Here is a 19850-nt window from a genome sequence, read left to right on the forward strand (position 1 = left end):
AATATTTAGCAGGCTGTTTTACCCTGCCAAGATTTTAGAAGGTGTTTTCTATCAAGAAATCTCTATCTGGTCTACAGTTGTGTATTTTAAAGGGCACATCACATTTATAGTGTTTCTTCCATCCAAAAGAAGTAGTTCTTACTATTTAATGGTGATGGTTACATCCTACAACTGTGTTTCAGGGAACAAGGTTTACTGTGGTACTAGAAGGATAAGATACTCTGGGTTTCTACATAGTGATTCAACTTTTTCTTTTTTCCCCAGACAATTTTATTTTACAAATGATTGAAAAGACACGATTACTGTCTGGCTCCAAAATTCATCCAAATTCACTACGGAAGTAGACTCACCATTCTGTAAGTCATTGAAGTTGCCTCTTGTTATTTTATTAATGGTAACATCAGCTTTCCCTGGAAGTTCATTCTGCTAACCCTGCTTACTCCTTAATTGTCCCTTTTTCCTATTTCTGGTCTTTATATGCCACCTTGGTAATGGGTCTTGAAAACCGACCACCAGTAAAATAAAATGGAGTGTGAAATTTAAGAAACCAGGATCTACATCGGTGACCACTCCTACAGAGCTAAGCACCACATCAAGGGATTCCAAAAGGCAAACTCCCCCAGCTCCATCATCTGAGCAGAAGGGAAGTTCATCCAAGGTCCACCACTGAGAAAGACCTTGGGGGTTTGATTTTGGTTTTCATTTCTTCACAGTGATTCTGGGCAACATCAGAGGATGTCCAAGCAGAAGGCCCTATCTGAAGAGGGTCAGGGAAGAGTCTACGAAGCAAAATCTGTCAGCATTCCTGTAGTTGAATGTTAGTTGCAGCTATAGAACGAAGCACCCCAAAACTCCATGCTTAATATATTACGTGACATTTATGTGCTCGTGATTCTGAAGCATAGGAAGGGTTGGCTAAGTGCTGCCCTGCTCCCTGTGATTGACATCACACACAAACACAGATAGGAGAGATTGCTCGTCGACCTGGGGACACAATCAACCAAAGCAACCCTCAATGTTCTTCTGAACCCAGACTCTAGCACAGATGAGGATACTGAAGGTCACTTGGCAGAGTTAATGGTCCTGATCCATAATTTCACTCCACAGGTAAGAGGCATTTACCAGAGAACACCTTTTTCCTTAAACATCACTGTGTCTTTGTTACTATATCCTCATTTCAAATTGATTTGAGTTTCAAGTCTGTGCTATCACCAATCATCAATGTGTGAATCGAACAGTTAAACTTGTATAGGAATCTGATCATACGTAAATCCTCAGCATAGTCAAACAGTCAAGCTGAAAGAGGACAAAATTCCCCTTCATTTATCTTACCTTTCTCAATTCAAAAGAGACCTTGACTTCCAATATCACAGGAAAAGGAACACGTAAGCCAAATTTCCGTGGACAAAATAATGTATGATTTTTCACTGAGATTCTAAAAGTCCAAAGGATTCTCAGAATAATTATTATTTTGCACAGCCTTTACCTTCTTCCCTGACTTTAAAAACTCACTACCAATCATGTAAGATGAGATTCCACTCTATAAGTTTCCCAACTTGCAATTGTATAATGCTTTGGACCTTACTTAGTAAATAAAGTTAAGGTCTCTCCATAAAACATGGTTTATACTTGCAGGTCTAGACAGATTTATCCTTTGGAGTTCCAATGAAAAGGTTAAGTATAAATGAAACATGTTTTTGTACAAGACAAAGTAAATTATTCCTTTTTAATTTCCAATTGACCTCTGATTATCAGGTTTTTATGACAGATCACAATGTCCTCAAGCAACGATCTATTATGTTCTAGTGTTATATGTGTCAGTAACTAACTGCAGGACATCGGGCAAGATAATTTTCCTTTTTCTGAATTTCCATTAAGGGGTTTAGGGTTGAATGTTAAAGGCACATTATGGCTTTAGTTAAAAGAAGGAGTAGAATATCATCTTCATCAACATTTATTATTGCAAAATATGCTGTAGGTCAAAAGTACTTTCATGTAATTATCTCCCTTGATTTAAATTTATAGGGTCTCCTTACATCTTCAACATTGCAAGCCTTAGCAAATTCAAAATGCATGCTTAATTGATAAAAGATACTTTTTTAAAAAAATAATTTGCCTTCAACAACGAGTTTTAAAATGCTCCTACAGTGGAGGAAATGTATTTCCTCTAATATCTGCATTACGTAGGAAGACCACACTTCATTTTCAAAATATTTTTCTAAACTTAATAAGTGTGACTTCCTACTGAACAGTCAGCTTTCCTGCACACATTTTTGCAGTTCACTGAGAGAAATTTCAGTGTAGAAGAGATCAGATTCCTACAGAAAAGGCATTCAATCTTTCTTCTTAGAAGATTATTCAAAAGTATGAAATGGAAAGGGCTGGAGGTCTAGGGACCCCTACATTCTTATTGAAGCAGAGCAACTTCTTGTCAGTTTAGTTCATTTTTATTTTAGTGTAAAGTTTCCTTTGAACTTAGAGTTCTAAGGTCATCAAAAGTTTGAAAAACTACTGCTTCAGGGAGCGCATGTGGATTTGTAAATCCTGCTGTATCTATTTACATATTGCGATCTCCCTCCTGATACTCTATAAAAGAATTTTTTTTTTCAAATGAAAACTATGATATAAGCCATCAGATTGACCTCGTCTATCCCCAAAGGCCTCCTTTAAGGTTCTACCCTGTGGTTTGAATGAGTTTTGAATGGATGCCAAAGATTTCCTATCTCCTCTGCTAAAGAGGCCAAGAAGCCAAGCCAGGGGGAGGGGAGAAATCCCAGCCATAACGTTTCAAAGGATTCTCAGATGTTAATTCTGACCCAAGTGCCAGAGTGATTCACTGGCGGGTGATGCAGAGTAATCTTACTTTGGACTTCTTAATCCATGTTCTATTAATGGATTTTAGCCACAGCGCCAAAGGTTAGGAATTAAAGACCCCATTTCCACCTCTTTTTTATTAAATTATTCGAACCGCATCCTGGGTAATTCATCACTGTCTCGCTGGCTCTTGGTATGCATGTTGGAGAATGGAAGGGCCAGTTTATATAATCACCGTCTCCAACTTCCAAACCTATTCTAAGAAAACAATCCCCCGAGTCCAGTTTCTTTGAGATTTGAAAGGGTGATTCTTCCAAATCTACATCCTGAGCTGCAGGACAGTCAGTTCCAAGACGCTCATGCCCCTTGAGAACTCTCTTTCTTTAGTAGAATCATATTCCTTGCCTTCGCCTTGACAAGTTTCAATGTTGTTTGAGGTTGAGCCTTTGAACATCTTGGCCAGAGGAGCATCTGTTGGCTGTTTACACAGTGTTCATTCAGTGGACACAAATCCTGACTGGCCACTTGAAGTAAGGAAATGGAGGTCAAATAGTTCACACAGACCCCAAAACCCTCCTGCACCTGTGAACGGTGTAGGCTTTCTCTGGTTTCTGTATATTTAATAAAGTACACTGAAGAAATAAATGCCTTGACTTCACTGGTAACTGTTCATGAACTCAACTGTGTCCACTGAAAAATTGACACATCTAGGTCCTAACCCTCAATGTGACTGTATTTCATAGAGGGACTTAAAGGAGATAAGTAGGTTAGATGCAGACATAAAACTGGGGTCCTAATCTATTGGAATTTATGTCCTCATAAGAAAAGGAAGAGACAACAGGAGCATGCCCACATAGGGGAAAGGCCATCTGATGACACAGTAGGAAGATGGCCATCTGCAAATCAAGGCGAGAATGCAGGAAAGACCAATCTGCCAAGACCTTGACCTTGAACTTCCTGCCTCCAGAACTGTGATAAAATAAATTTCTTTTAAGCCAATCCATCTATGGTACTTGTTATTAAGATACATATTTGGTTTTCCTTCTGTATCACTGCCCCAAAAACCCTTGAATCTCTGAAGTGGTCAGTGTCTTTTGCATGCTAATGAGATAACTCCTGACTGGGATTCCTGGACAGCCTTAGTTTGGAGACTGGTTGCCAGGGCAACCAATAAGATCCCAGGGCTGAACCTTTCTACACCCCCAAAACACACTCTCCAGCCCGGAGGGGAGAGGGGCTGAAAGTTCAGTTGATCACCACTGGTCAATGATGTGATCAATCATAATGAAGACTATTAGAAAAAAAGAAAGAAAGAAAGGAAGGAAGGAAGAAAGAAAGAAAGGAAGGAAGGAAGGAAGGAAGGAAGGAAGGAAGGAAGAAAGAAGAAAGAATGGATGGATTGATTCAGGGAGCTTTAGTTAGCTCAAAACATGGAGGTGCTTGGAGAAAGCATGGAAACTTTCTATCCCTGTCATGAACTCAACTGTGTTCCCTGAAAATTGACACATCTAGGTCTGTGAATCTCTTCCATTTGGCTGTTCATTTATATATCCTTTGTAACACCTTTTATAATACAGTAAATAATAAGCAAGTGAAATGCTTTTATAAAAAACAAGTAAAATGTTTCCAGGAGACAATAAATTGAATCCCAAAATAAAGGAGTAGAAAACCTCAATATACAGCCAGCCATTTTTTGGTCAGAAGTAGAGGTGACAACCTACTAATTAAGACTGGAATCTGAATGGGTGACAGTCTTGTGGGACTGAGTTCTTAGCCTGTGGAATCTGATGGTATGAGTATGTACAGGTAGAAGAGTGTAAAACCTGAATGGGGTAGGAGGACACTCAGCTGGGGTCTGCTGGGGGATCTAGTGTTTGGAGTGTTGTGCTGAGTGGTCTGCGGGAATAGGAAAAGAACCGTTTTCCTGTCTAACACAGCCCAATAGTGCGTTACTGCACAGCTTAGATACCTGAAATTACCTGCAAGGGAAGTTTATAGGAGACATTAGGGCTGCTTTTTAAGCATCTGAAGATGGGGGCTCCTATAGGGAGAATCAGATTTGTTCTCTGTGCACCTAAAAAGGAATGCAGAACTGCTTGGAAAGTGTAAATAGAAAGAGTCTGGCACAATTATAAAATAAAATTTCCAACTATTAAAGCTGCTCAAAGAAGAAGATGAAGGGAGTATATACCCAAAGGAAATAAGAACTCCTCACATAAGTAACCATTTCTCAGGATTTTGAAGCATCACATAGAATATCAGTCTATAATAGTAGGTGATTTTAAGGTAATAAGAGTAAGATTAAGAAAACTTCTCATCAAGGACTATCTTTAAGTAGCTCCTGATCTTGGGAAAATTGCATAAGAGTCTCTTAATCTCAGTTTACAAAACATCTTTTGAAGCCCATGTAATTTTGTGAAAATCAAAAAAGAATGTATCCGTGTAGCACTATGAATAGAAAGCATCATCATCATCATCACTATCAACACAATCACCATCATCACCACCACTATCATCACCATCACCATCACCATCACCATCATCATCATCACACTATATGTGGCATCCAATGACAATACCCCCAGAAGTGAAAAGATAATATATTTCCATACATATTAGACCTTACATGCATAAAATAAAAAAATATAAAAATAATATCTTTTTCTTAGTTTGGGTGTGCTGGAAATATATAAATATATGACCATTAAAAAAGGGAATCATATACAATCATTAAAAACCCAACTCTGGAAGTTTGTGCTATCTCAGGAGAATAACCAAAAGCCCAAGGAAAGTTAGACAGAATTCTCTTTTCCAGAATGGGTGAGATGGCACTCGAACCAGTGGTAAGTGCAGAAAAGCACAGGTAGCACAAATTAGTCCTTCAGTTTTAAAGGTCTGGACACATGACTCCTTTCCTGTGAGTCACCCTTTGAAGAAAGAGCCCTCTTTCCGGGAGCAGTTTTCTCTGTCTCTAATTTCTTTCCTTCATCACGGTTCAGGCCCTGTGCTGCCTGGTACAGCCCAGCCTCTTTGTGGGCTCAGTCTAGTTCACATTACTGTGGAGAAGTGGTGTCAGAAGGCTGTGACTCAGGTGAGCCATAAGGAGCAGATGGCACCTCCACAAATGCAGTGTCTCTCTCACATCCTGCTCCTCAGCACAAGAGTTAATTATTATAAATGAGATGGATAATAGGATGAGCAGAGATCCAGGTTTTCCAAGGGGATCTGCAAAGCAGCATCCTCCAGAAAGAAATGCATCCACAACTCCAAACAACACAAAGGCACCCTGATTGGTTATTGTTTGTGAACATGGCGCTCCCTCCGCGGGTGATTGTCTTAATCTGATTAATGAAACAATGATGCTAACAGGGGTGTTCAGCTTGCTGCATCCTGTGGCCAACCCAAGTGGGACAATTCCCCATAGAGCATCAATTCTCAGTGCCCTTGTCAGATAATTGGTTATGAAAAGACAGATGCATGTGGCAATCTCGGGTGAAGGAGGCTGATGTATGTGCTGTTAATGATTGAAATAATCAGTTTGGTCATAACTGGCATGTGTGTTGTCAAGTGGCAAGCTGGAGGAGAGCATTAGCATTCCTCAGGCACTCTGCCTTTATCACCAGGCTGGTGTCTGACAACTACCAAAGATCACCCATGAATAAATACAGAGTCTTACCCAGACATAATTAAACTGCCAATGCAGATACACCTAAATAAAATTGATATCTTAATGACACCAGATAGTGCCCGAATAATGAAAGTTGTGCCAGAGGGACGCGGCACAATGAATGGAGAGATCAGCGCTCACTCCACATGGGAGCGCTTCCCTGAACAACTCATGGCAGAATTTGCTGGTTATCAAAGTAGAGCATTTATTTCTGGCTTTTTCTCTTCCCTTAGGATGCCCTCACCATCTGAGAAGCTTCCCCCAGTCCTTCCAAGCTGTACTTGGGAGCTAAGCGTCTCTATGCCTAGGAGAGGAATTTTTGTCAGTTGTCACATTGAACTGGGCTCCTGGGATTGTGGTCCTGGGTGTCCTGTGACCTCCGAAGTAACACAATGGAGCTTGGGATATGAATGAGTATAGGCCTTGAGCCAAGCCTGCAATACCTCTTCCAATGCATCCGTGGAAGAAACCGCTGTTGCTCATGTCCCTGTCTAGATAAAGCATCCAGCATAATACTCAAAAACTAGCAGGTGAGTGTGTAACTCCAGTCTCACTATCATGGGGACTGCTTGAGGGTAGGAGTACCTATGTGCATTTCTCTGCTTCTTTCCACCAGCCATGCCTCTCCACTTTCATATGATTACCAGGCAGATGCTCTCCTCACCAAGACGTTGTGTGTTCTCATTTTCTGGTCCTTTATCTTTATATGTCACTCTTAGAAAAAAAACAAATCTGTCTCCTGGACTTCATGGCTGCCCGCTCTGATTTCTAAGGTCCTGCTGTAGATTTTCCCTGCTGAATTTTCTATGGAAAGTACACCCCCCCCCCAGTCCTTTTCAACCTTTCACCTGCTCCCTTTACCCAAATCTGATCATTTATAGACTTCAGTTTTTCACACAGACAAGGAGGAACTTGGACAAGGTCACCATTTCTCAAACCATGTTTTCTAGAACACCAGCCTTCCCTCTACAGAGAAAGTAGGAGATGCTTAATAAGTATTTGAGAATGAAGAAATACATGAACCATGATCCTCCGATTTTTTTTTAATCATCCGTATGAAACCCCAAGACTATATCGTATGCAACAAGAAACAGGCTCATTTAACCATCATTTAACCACGGGATTCGTGTTTTGCATGTTGCCTAGGCACCCCTCTCAAAACACGTATTAGACTTAGTGACTACCACATTTCCTTCTGGTTATTAAGTTTTGTGACCACATCTCTTATACAGAGACCAAACTCTCACTCCCATCCATCTCAGGGGAAGAAAAGGAGTCTTCAACTTGGTCCTTGCCCAACCCTAGCATCTAACACTCTGTCTTTTTAAGTCCTACGACCATAAAAAGTATCTATTTGGTCTTTATAAGACCCTGTTCTTGGCATTCAGTCCCTAGAACCCTGAGATTTTCTGGAGGGATAAAAGTGCCTTTTGTATGCACTGCCTTGTGGCTAAGTACTCTTGAACGGCTTCAGAGTGGGGTCTGATTGCCAGAAGACCAACTCATGTATTCTGGTTTGGATATGAAGGATTCCCCCAAAGACTCATGGGTTGAAGGGCTGGTCCCCAGTGCAGCAGTGTTCAGAGGTGAAGGTGTTTGGGAAATGACTGGATTGTGAGTACTCTGACTTCACTAGTGGATTAACCTATTGATGGTTTGTAGCAGATGGCATTACTGGGAGGTGGTGGACACCACAGAAAGTGGGACCTCGCTGAAGGGTGTGGGTCCTTGGAAGTCTGCCCTTGGAGACTGTATTTTTGTCCTTGGTCTTTTTTCTCCCTCATTTTTTCTGGAAACCAGTCAACCAGGGGCCAAAACCCTGAGCAAAAATAAATCTTTCCTCTTTTAAGTTGTTTAATGCCAGATATTTTGGTCACAGTGATGAAAAGCGGTTTAACACAGCATGATTGGAGAACTGGATTTTTGAGCACCACCTCCAATCCATGCAGAGGAGAGAGGGGCTAGAGATTGAGCTAAACATCAAAAGCCAAAGATTCCGCAAATCATTCCTACATAATGAAACCTCCATTTATGAAAGCCCCAAGCTAAGGTTCAGAGATCATCTGTATGGGTGCACATCAAGGTCCACCTTGGAGGATGGTGTACACCTAGAATTTGTAGAAGCTTCCCTTCCACTAGGCCTTATTCTAAGCATCTCTTCCATTTGGCTGGTTCTGTGTTGTATCCTCTAAAAGAAGCCAGTATTGGGGAGTAACTTGATTTCCTGAATTTTGTGAGTTCTTCTAGTGTACTGTTGAATCTAAGAAGGCAGCCACGGAAACCCCAATTTATAGTGAGTCCGTCAGGAGTCCAGGAGAACTGTGGTTGACGTATGAAGAAGAAACATTCTAATAGGACTGAGACTTTAACTCCTGGGATCGAACACGAACCCTAGATAGAAAATGTCAAGATTGAATTCAATTGTCAGACACCCAGCAAGTGTCCAGAGTTGGGGAATTGGTGGGTGGTTAGGAAAAGGTCAACCCCTTTGGGGTCAAATGTAATGTTGATAAACTCATTTCAATATTATACTCTTAAGTTCAAAGTCTCACTTTTCATGCTGTCATGTTTCACATTTTCATTGTCTTAAATGACTTTGTAGCTATATTACTTTTACATATTTCAATATCTTTTATATTGTTACCATCCAGTTTGGGGTCCTATAACACCATGTCATAGGTTGGATGATTTAAACAACAAACATTTGTTTCTCCCAACTCAGGAGTCTGGGAGGTATGAGATCAAGGTGTGGCCACATTCACTGTCTCTTTGTGATTTATAGATAGTCATCTCTTCGGGTTTTCCTCACATGAATCTCCTCTCTTGCTCTTATTGAGGGCACTAAGGTCACCCTGAGAGTTCTTGCCATCACCTGATTCCAATTACCTCCCAGAGGCCCAGCCTCTAAATATGATCATACTAGAGGTCAGTGTTTCAACATAAGAATTAGGGAAAGCCAGGTATGGCAGTGCATGCCTGTAATCCCAGCAGCTTTGGATGCTGAGGCAGGAGGATCACAAGTTCAAAGCCAGCCTCAGCAATTTAGTGAGGCCATAAGCAATTCAGTGAGACCCTGTCTCAAAACAAAATTTTTTTTTAAAATGGGGGTAGGTGGAGCACTGAGGATGTGGCTCAGTGGTTTAGCACCCCTCGGTTTAATCCCTGGTACAAAAAAAAATAGAATTAGGGGGCATGCAGACATTTAGCTCACAGCATGTCTCCACTAGGTTTCTCCATACACTGGAGAATGTTCAGATTAACAAACCAACTAGAATTTTGATCTCCAGTCTATTTTATTCCTAAACTTCATAATAGTCCAACTCCTGTAAATGAACAGGTAATGTTACAGGATCCTTTATTCATTTCTTATTGATGACCTCGAAACACCCCTTTCCTCTAAGCCCATCATCTGCCAAAACTCCCACAGGCTATTGATGGATGTTCTATGAAAAAAAGGGTCAGTGTTCATATGTATGTATGTATGTATATGTGTGTGTATAAATATGCGTGTGCATGTGTGATGTGTGTGTGTGTGTGTGTGTGTGTGTGTGTGTTCATGGAACATCAGATTAAATTAAAACAATTGTATTTCATTATTCATTTATTCTCGTGGACACTCAAATTATGTAGAAACTCATTCAGGGCCAGGACTAAGAAAAGAAAAGCGAGTATTTGCCTTGAATATCAAATTTAAGTGTAGGTGGGGGTAGGGGGTGGGAGAGAGGGCACCAAAAAGATTCAGATGTAAAGATAAATAAGAGGCAATATTTTAAAAATTCTAGTCAATGTGGCAACATCCGTCATGAACAGACTATTAATATTTTAAATACTCCCAAGATGACCATTTATTTGCTATAGCAGCCACCTCTGAACTGACAAGAGCTTTGTAGTCTGCACATAGCAGTAGATGAACTGTCCCTTCATGTGACCATGCTACTGTCCTGCTTCTCAAGAACTCTAACCTGCTCAGCCAGAGTCCTTCACTTTCAAACTCCAAACTCTTTTCCCCAATAAAATGAATTTTGCTCTTTAAAAAGAAAAAAAAAAAAGTGGCATTCTTTATGTTCTTTTAAATAAATCGTTTTTGCTTTCATTTTCATGTTTGTGTTTAAACTGCTTCCCACGCCAAGAATTTCATCCTTTATCTTCATCCTCATCTGAAACCCTTATCAATCAAGGTCCAACTACTTCCTCTGTATAACTTTACCATAGGATCTATTCTGTACACACGTAGAATTTCCTGTGAAAGTTCCCTTCCTGTTTTCTATGCTTTTTTTAATATTATTAAATTCAAGAGTTACTATGTAAGATTTCAGGTCTCAGCCTCCTCTATCCACCAAAGCGGCATGCTTTGTCATTGGGTGGACAATCTTATTTCTCTTTTTTTTTTTCCCCCTCTATAAAAAAGAGCCAACAGACATAGGCACTTACTGATTTGATTTAGACCTGATGTTATCACTGTCTGATTAGCAATTACTGTACTTGGTTCTTTAACATGTTAATTTCCCTTTGGCTGACCAGGGTACTTACAGTCGAAGAACCAAGCATGTCAGGGCAAAATATGATTATGGTATTGATTGACACATCTTCCCCATTCTCAAGGGCAGGATGGACGGTGAGTCCAAGGGAGGATCTTTCTGCTTTTCCTTAGATGGTTGACTTTGGCTCTATCTTGTCTATACGGAAATGTGTTTCTGCAGAATTCTGCCTACTGGCCAAAGAGAGAGCGCTGAACCGAAAAATGATCAACTACTACAGGCAGGTCTGGAGAGCTTTTCCAAGTGTGGATAAAGACAGAGAAAAGTACAACTAACACTTCTCCTAATCCAGCATCAGCATCAGCTCACATACTTGTGAAGTGGAAATAGATGACAGTAGAGCGGGGGGTGAAAGGCTTAATGCTTTGTACATTTTTCCTTTGCATGGAAATAAATTTGAGCCTCAAGTCAAGGAACCCATCACTCCCAGGGTGCTGACTTTTTCTCCTTCCCCTTGAGCATCGAGGGAAATTGCAATCAATTATCTAGAAAAGTGGCCTGTTAGTGTCATAAGTTCAAGGCTGCTTCCTGGTCTTTCCATGGTCCTATAAATTTAAATTCTCTTTCTTTTTTTTTTTTTTTTTTTTCTTTTTTTATGAGGCAGAGTCTACACAATAAGTAAGGATTGCTTTGGCCCAAAGGCACATACGAAATGTAGTTAGACAAGGGATTCCAGTGTGTCTTTAAGGTTGAGCATGAAGCTGGGGATGTTCCTCCTTTGGACAATGACAGTGAAGGGCTGGGATGAGGTGAATGAATTTAAGTGTGATGAGAGTCCAGGGCACAGGAACACCCACCCGTGTCTCACCAGTGGCAGCCCTAAGAATGGCTGCAAGACTTCCTTGATAGGGCCGATACAAGAGAAGCTGCTTCCAGAGAAAAGTGGATCTCACAGCTGCACCCACTAGCGGTTTAAGCCATCAGAGGTCTCTCTGCTCATCCCAACAGCTTCACAACAGCATCCACAAGGATTCCCTTTGTGACGACATTGTACTTTCGACAATGACAGTGAAGTGTATATAAATACATGCACGCAAACTAAGATCTTTTCTAGCCTTGGTTCCTTCAAGGTCCTCAAGACCTGTGCACATCGGAATACATTCCAAATTTAAAAATCCACATTTCCAAAATCTAAATGGAAGTTCAAATCCCCCTCCATTTCTTTAATTTGATTCCTCACCAGCCAAATACCTGTGCCCATCACTCTTTAAAGCCTTCTCTTCTGAGATATCCCTGGTCAGCTAATTGACTCCTTTCTGATTGCTCCTAGAGTTCTTTCTAGACACATGAAATAATACTGTGGGGTACTGGGGATTGAACTCAGGGGCACTCGACCACTGAGCCACATCCCCAGCTCTATTTTGTATTTTATTTAGAGACAGGGTCTCACTGAGTTCCTTAGCGCCTCTCTGTTGCTGAGGCTGGCTTTGAACTTGTGACCCTCCTGTCTCAGCCTCCCTAGCTACTGGGATTACAGGCGTGTGCCATCAGGCCTGGCCCAAAATATGTATTTTTTTAAGTTCTTCATTCTCCTATTCTCTCACCCATTTCCCCCCTCACATATTTTCTTTAAAAACTATAAGTAGGCTCTTGGCTTAAATATCTAATTCTTTATAATACATCTCCTAAAATGATCCAGAAGAGCATGTCTTCCTTTGATACCCCTTACATAGAGGAGCTGTAGGGCAATGCATGATCTGAGACTATTTCTATCAATTCTCTAGGGAGGGATCTGTAAAGTAAACTAGGCATCCAGGCAAGGGGTAGATCTCAATAGGACACAAGGAGACTAGAAAAAAAAAAAATCACATAATGAAAAGGAGAAAGAACATTCTTGGAGACTTTTTGCCCCATAAACAAGATATTGTGGACATTTAACTGAAGGGTTTTGTTTTTCTCAGAGTTTCTACTGAATGGCCAGCCAGCATGCGCTTCAAACAGGACAGAAGCTTTGCGATTCTTTCAGTCTAGCTGCAAAGCCCAAGGCCAAAGTCTCATTGGTTTGAGCAGCCCTGAGCCTTCCACCAATTCCAGAAAGGTAGCAGGGAATTTCACAGTGCTCGGGAGGTAATTGCCAGTTACTGCTCTACTGGTTCCAATTTTAGCAGCAAATGAGCAATGTATAATGTATCAAGCTTATTAAAAAAATAAAAAATGAAGAATAAAAGTGCTCACAAGGGGGATGAAAAATTTGCGAAGTTTTACAAGATACAGTCGTTACCAGAGCTAACATCTGACAGCCGCCAGGCCCTGCGAGGAGCTGATATCTCTGTGACACTGTCACAGGATGGGAGCTCAGGGGCAGCTCCCTGCAAACCTCTGAATGGTGCAGGGCTGATTACTGCCTTCCTCACTGAGCGGGGGGCTAACTGGAACTGTCAAGTCCCCAAACCTTCCAGGGAAAACTAGTTAGAAGCAAGCTCAGCCTTCCTTCAGAAGAGAGATAAGGCCAATGTTTTGTGTTTTCAAGCAGGAAAAGGAAATGCTCATTCAGATTTTTAAGACCTGCTGGGATAGGATAAGATGCCATCCTTGAGATTCTAAGAGATGTCACCTCCCGCCACCATCTCCTCCATCCCCACCACCTCTCCAACTTATTATCTTGAAATTAAACTGTGGCAATATCCTCATATATCATCTCCCCCCATTCTACTCCATCCTGCAGGGAAGTGTGCCAAATTGCTATTCCTCAAGCTCTCTGATAACAGTGCTACTTAAACTCCTCCAGAGGCACCTGGCTGATTTGCAAATAATGTACTAACATTTCAATCTGGAACTCCAGTCTGTTTCCAATTGGTCCCACGCTACCTACCTCCACAGCATTATCACCCACCTCTCCCCAGCTTACGACCTGCATTTCTGCTGATCCGAAACACCATGGCTCCTGGGCCCAGACTGAAACTTCTTGCCTCCTTACCGGTCTGCCTGGAGCTCATCCACCCTCCATCTGCTCCAGGAACCTTCCCCCCAAGTGCTTTTCCTACCACATGGTTCACAGTGCAGGGATCAGAACAGGTGCAAGGAAAAACAGGACCTCCCCTTGTTTAAAGGGGGGATGTGTCACATTGAACAGTGAGTCCTGGTGACTTACACATATTCTTTTCAGCAACTCAGAGACACACACAATGGACATAGTGCCAGATCCTTGGACGGATGTTCAATTGGGAGCGGGTTCTCGGCAAAACAGGAATGGGTGCTGGGATTTGCCAGTCTCCTCCCAAGGTTCCACATCCCACAAGGCCCCTTGGAGTGGAAACAGCTTGCCTTATATCTCTCTAGACCTGAATAGAGAGTTTTCTTCAGCTGATGTCAGACCACCTAAGAACTTGTTGATATGTGGCCAGCCATGGTTCCGATGTGTTCCCCAAAGTTTGTGTGCTGGAAACTCAATCCCTAAATTCATATGTTAAGTGTATTTGAAGGTGGGACCTTGGGGATTAGAGGAAGTCATGACAGTAGAGCCAGGAGGATGACATTAGTGGCTTTATCAGAAGAAGAAGAGAAGCCTGAATTAGCAAGCTTGCTCTTTCTTCATTATGTGATGCTCCATCATCTCATGATGCAGCACGAGACACTTGCCACATGCCCAGCAGGTGCCAAGGACCATATTTTTGCACTTCCCAAACCCCAGAGTAGTGTGTTGAATAACCCTTTATTCTTTATCAATTGTCCAGTCTCAGGTACTTTGTTATAACAACAGAACTATGGACCAACACTTGGAGTTTAAGACCTAACTTCCACCGAAGACATCTACTTTATCTCTTACAAAGTAAATGTTTTGTTTCACAAAACAATGAAAACTAGAACAATATTTAACAGATGGCGCTGGGACAATCACCTAACTAAGAAATAAAGTTCCATTGGTACCTTACACCACATACAAAAGTCAATTCCAGAGGTGTGAAGAGTTAAATGTATAGTTATATTAATTTAAGAATTTGATGAAGAAATATGCACACATTCCTAGAGAGGTGTTTTCTAAGCATAAAAGCCAAGGTTCAAATTATGAAATAAAGAGATGCTATTGACTTCATGATGTTTCCTTCTTCTCATGTCCCTTCTACAACCCCATGCAAACAAAATGAAAGGAGAATAAAATTCTGGGAAGCCTTCCTTTTAGCACTGAACAGAAGTGAACAGCAACAATCCACATTCTGCTTCCAGATACCTCTGTGGATATAATCTAGATGGAATCAGGTTAAGGGATGGTCTTGAGGTCCCTTTGGTAAAACAGTGTTGTGTGGTCAATGGTAAGTAGGGGCTACACCAGAGCCTCAAATTCCCTACATCTAGGGAGGGGTTCGAACATAAGGAAAAGTCACAGGACAAACAGAGAACCGCAGTTCTCAAGGACAGCAATGCTTCTCCCCAGCAGGAAATCCTCAAAACCTTGGGAATTCTCCCTGAAAGAGCAGAGTATCGGTATAGCCAGTAGGTCAGACCCAGGCAAACAGCATAGCCAGAGAGAGGGAGCAGCTGACCCAAATTGAACACACAAACAAGAAACTCCAGAGGAAGAAGAGCACACGGAGAAAGCAACCATCCAACCCAGCTGATTAAAAAAAAAAAAAAAAAAAAAAATGAGCAAGACCCAGGGATGTTTCCCTGTGGGTGTGTGCTGAGATCCAGCGTTTCTTCCCCTCCTGGCAGTGGCTGAATCACTTAATTAGAATGGATTTTTTCATTAGCTGAACCTCCTGTTTATCTGAAGTGAATCACACACTCTACTTTTTGAGCAAATTAAAAGCCTGAATAAAACCTTGAACAGTCAAGCATGAGTCAACAGATAACAACCAACCTAAGTTCTAGAAAGAGAAGCCGCAAGATTAGAGGAAAGGAAAAAAATCCTAACTAGGAAGAGACGGCCAAGGTATGTTTTAGAGGAAAAATAGAACCAACAGAACCCGAGGTACATTTTTAATAAGACTTGTCCAAAATTCACAAAAATCAAAAAAGGAGCTTTGTCAATACAAAGACAGAACTGGAAATACGAACAGGAAGAATAGCCTAAGAGGTAGATAGAAAGGAAAAGGGGTCAGGTAAAATCATGAAAAGAAACTAACGATGCAAAAGTAGATGGATTATCAATGTGGAAGGCAAACTTAAAAGCATTTTTCTCCCAGGTTGCAGAGGAAAGCTATCAGGAGATAAAGACAGGAAGAAAGAAGGGCAGATGGATTAGAGAATGCAGCTTCACCATGTAAGTAACTTGAAATTCTGGCAGAAACACTCCAAGCCTTGCATCTGCAGATAGAAAATGTTCACCATTTACAAAATTACTTGCAAGGATGATTATGCGATGTGTGCTATTAAACGTTTTCAATTTCTTTTCTTTCTTTCTTTTTTTGGTACTGGGGATTGAACCAGGGGTGCTTAACCACTGAGCCACATCCCCAGACCTTTTTATATTTTATTAGAGACAGGGTTTCGCTGAGTTGCTAAGTACCTCACTAAATTGCTGAGGTTGGCTTTGAACTCACGATCCTCCTGCCTCAGCCTCCCAAGCTGCTGGGACAAAAGGTATGCATCACCATGCCTGGTCACACCCAGCCTTTTTAATATTTGGAGACAGGGTCTCACTAAGTTATTTAGGGCCTTGCTAAATTGCTGAAACTGGCCTTGAATTTGTAATCCTCCTGCCTCAGCCTCCCAAGTAGCTGGGATTACAGGCATGCACTACTGTGCCTGGCTGTAAATGTTTTAGATTTTAAGAATAAAGGCAGAATTCTACAAGTTAACTAAGAACAAGACAAAAGAAACTGTCTAAAGTCTTTACTTCATACCACCAAATACCATAAGATCAGGAATCAGATAATCAGACTGCAGAATTTTGAAGGAAATTACCTATGAATACGTTTTACAAAATTTCATTTGTAAAGGAAGATTTTTTAAAATTAACTGGATGTATAAAAATCTTTTATCCTTTTTTCTTTCATTTCAGATTTGGCAAAGAAACTTAGGGCCTCCCACATACTAGGCAAGGGCTCTACTACTCAGCTACAATCTCAGTGCCTCCAAAGAATCTTAATGAAATGCTAAAGATATTACCTAAACTACAATGAATCCATAGAAATCAAAATAAAAATGTATAAAAATTTATGTAAAATTTTAAACAGAAAATAATAGTTAATTTTTAAAAATCAAGGAATGCAAATAGATGATTAAAAATAAAAGCAGATTCAGATGATGGTTACCACCAGGGGAGCAGGGAAGATGGCAGAATCTAAGAGAGGCACAGAGAGGCTCACCTATAACTCTACCAGTTTACTTCTTTACACAAAATCTCCAACTACAGCTGTGTCTGAAGCCAATATGGCCAAAATATCAAGTCGGATACATGAGAGATTGTTTGAATCATTTGTATGCTTGATGCATTATATATAATTTGTTTTTTTAAAGAACTGAATAATGGGGAGACAGGAGAATAAAAGGCTTAATAATCAAATAAGCTGAATGTGAAAATCTAAATTTTTAAAAATATCAGTGTGAAAAATTAGCCCACGAAAAAACCCAGTGTTATTTAAAAGTAATAAAAAATGTCTCAGGAGGTATCATCCAATGGTTTATACTTGAGGAATAATATCAGTCTGTGTTCAGATTGTGCCTCTACCACTTAATGGCTGTGTGACTTTAGGCAAAGGACAATGCCTTTGTCACTCCCCTTGTAGGAGGACTCATAATGATACATGTCTCATGGAGTGATTGTAACAATTATGCAATTCAATGAATAGGATCTGGAATACAGTTGTGTTAAACAACGAATATGAGTCACATGCACAAAGGAAAATGAAATGAACCCCTAACATCAGTACAGGTATTAAGAAAACAACAAAAGATAACGAGCAATGTGCAGCTTTGCAGAGACACTTAAATAACAAGTCTGATACATGAGAGATTGCAACAAAGCATCCCTGAACAATTTTGAAAAGTAAAATGAAGAGCAAAGAAGTTAGATAAGCAGAAAAAAATCATAAAGTACAATTGTATAAGGGTAAAAGATAGATAGATAGATAGATAGATAGATAGATAGAGGAGAGAGAGAGAGAGAGAGAGAGAGAGAGAGAGAGAGAGAAGACCAAGCAGAATTTAAGGTCAAATGCACTAAATGAGAAAGTCAACCATTTTGCTCAAGGCCAATTTAACTCTATTAGTAAATATCATAGATAAGTATCACTAAATAATTAAACATTATAATTCTATTTTGTTCAAAGTGCAATTGCATGACAGGTGCCCTATCCAGACTCTGGCTTTGAACTAAAAGTACTTAGTACTTCAGGAAAAACTTTAAACATTTTCTCCTTTTTAAAAGAGAAACAAAAATGTGCGCATTAAAGTGACATTCCTCAAATTCACGCACTGAGGAAGTATTGGTGAAATTCAAACTTCAATCCCAGCCATACCGTTCAGCAAAGTGCAAAACCTTGAAATGTTTAGCCCATGGGCAATTCAGGTATAAAAGACACACTAAGAGACAAGAATCAAATTGCTTCCATATCCCCCGTTTCTGTTTATAACACATCTCAGGCAGAGGTCCCCATTCCTTAATGCATAATAGAATCATCTTGGGAGATTTTAAAAGAGGCACTGATGCCTTGGAGCCCACGTTAACCCAATAAAATTCAAGTCTCTAAGGACCAAACCAATACACTGGCATTTACAAGCTTTCCAGGTGATTGAAATGAGCAGCCAGCACAGAGACCCACTGCCCTGGTGCACGGGAAGCTCAAACTTTGGGTGTAGTGTACTTTTCTCCATTACCACCAAGTCGTCTCCCTTCCTAGGAGGTAACAGGAGCCTCCATTTTTTCTTTGCCTCTGCTGCTGATTTTCTTAAAAGCATTCACCCTGAGATACTGCCAGGCCAGAACCATTCCTAAATGCATTGGCAACAACTGTATCAGACATGCCGCCAGGCTGGAGACACGGGAATTCCAACAGGAGACAAAAAAAAAAAAAAAAAAAATCATACCAAATGGCAAGCAATTCACTCACACAAGCATCAAAAAGACAGAGCTGTGCATTTTGCCAGTGCCAAAATTCAATCACAAGGGTGCAGAGAGGAGACAACAAGGGGCAGAGAGAGAGGATTTGGTGACCCTGATCTGCATCTGAATTTGCATCTCCCAGCCAACTCAGAAGGGCTTAGAGGTGATGGGCTCCCATGGGGCCAGGGAGCTCTACTGGAAGAGAAACCCACAGTTGATAAAGTCACAGTGGAAATGTCCCTTCTAGACAGTGAGTCCTGCAAGCAAACACCACTGTTTTTACCTTCTCAAAAATACCTAAAAAACAGAAACAAATGACAGATTTGACTGTGCCTGTTCTTTTCCTTCTCTCCACCACCTTTACCACTGTCTTTTGGGGAATAACAGAATAGTAACGTTGGTTGTGTCTCTAGTCAAAAAGGAGCTCCCACAGCCTGCAACAGTTTATTGAGCTCCTTCCATGTGCCAGGAGATGAGTCAGACATGCATGGCTTGGCTGGGACAAGCCAAGCTCTCTCTCATGCCGGGGGCAAACGTGTCTGTTGTGCACAGACACCCTGGTCCATTCTGCAAACATTTAACATCCTGTCACCAGTGTGGCAGCCAGGGCACACACGAGGGACAGAGGGTGGAGGGGGACAGTAACCCTATCCAATTCCTGACATCGCAGCCCCCTCCCTCCTGGCTCTGATCTCCATTACATCCTGGGATTGAATGGCCCTATAAAAATGTCCAGCGTGAAAGACAGATTCAAAAAAAAACCCAAGAAACATTATCCTGATGGAAGTTCTTTAACATCTTCCACCCTCTGTCTTCTGGCCCTGCCCCCGGACCCAACTATGCCCAC

General features: G+C 41.0%; 1 protein-coding gene across 1 annotated transcript in view; it reads right to left on the bottom strand.

Moving 5' to 3' along the window:
• Positions 1 to 19850, bottom strand: part of Hs3st3a1 (heparan sulfate-glucosamine 3-sulfotransferase 3A1) — a 91066-nt gene that overhangs the window by 36810 nt on the left and 34406 nt on the right. The window lies entirely within an intron of this gene.

This window comes from Callospermophilus lateralis, chromosome 11 (assembly GCF_048772815.1).
Source record: "Callospermophilus lateralis isolate mCalLat2 chromosome 11, mCalLat2.hap1, whole genome shotgun sequence".
Classification (NCBI taxonomy): domain Eukaryota; kingdom Metazoa; phylum Chordata; class Mammalia; order Rodentia; family Sciuridae; genus Callospermophilus; species Callospermophilus lateralis.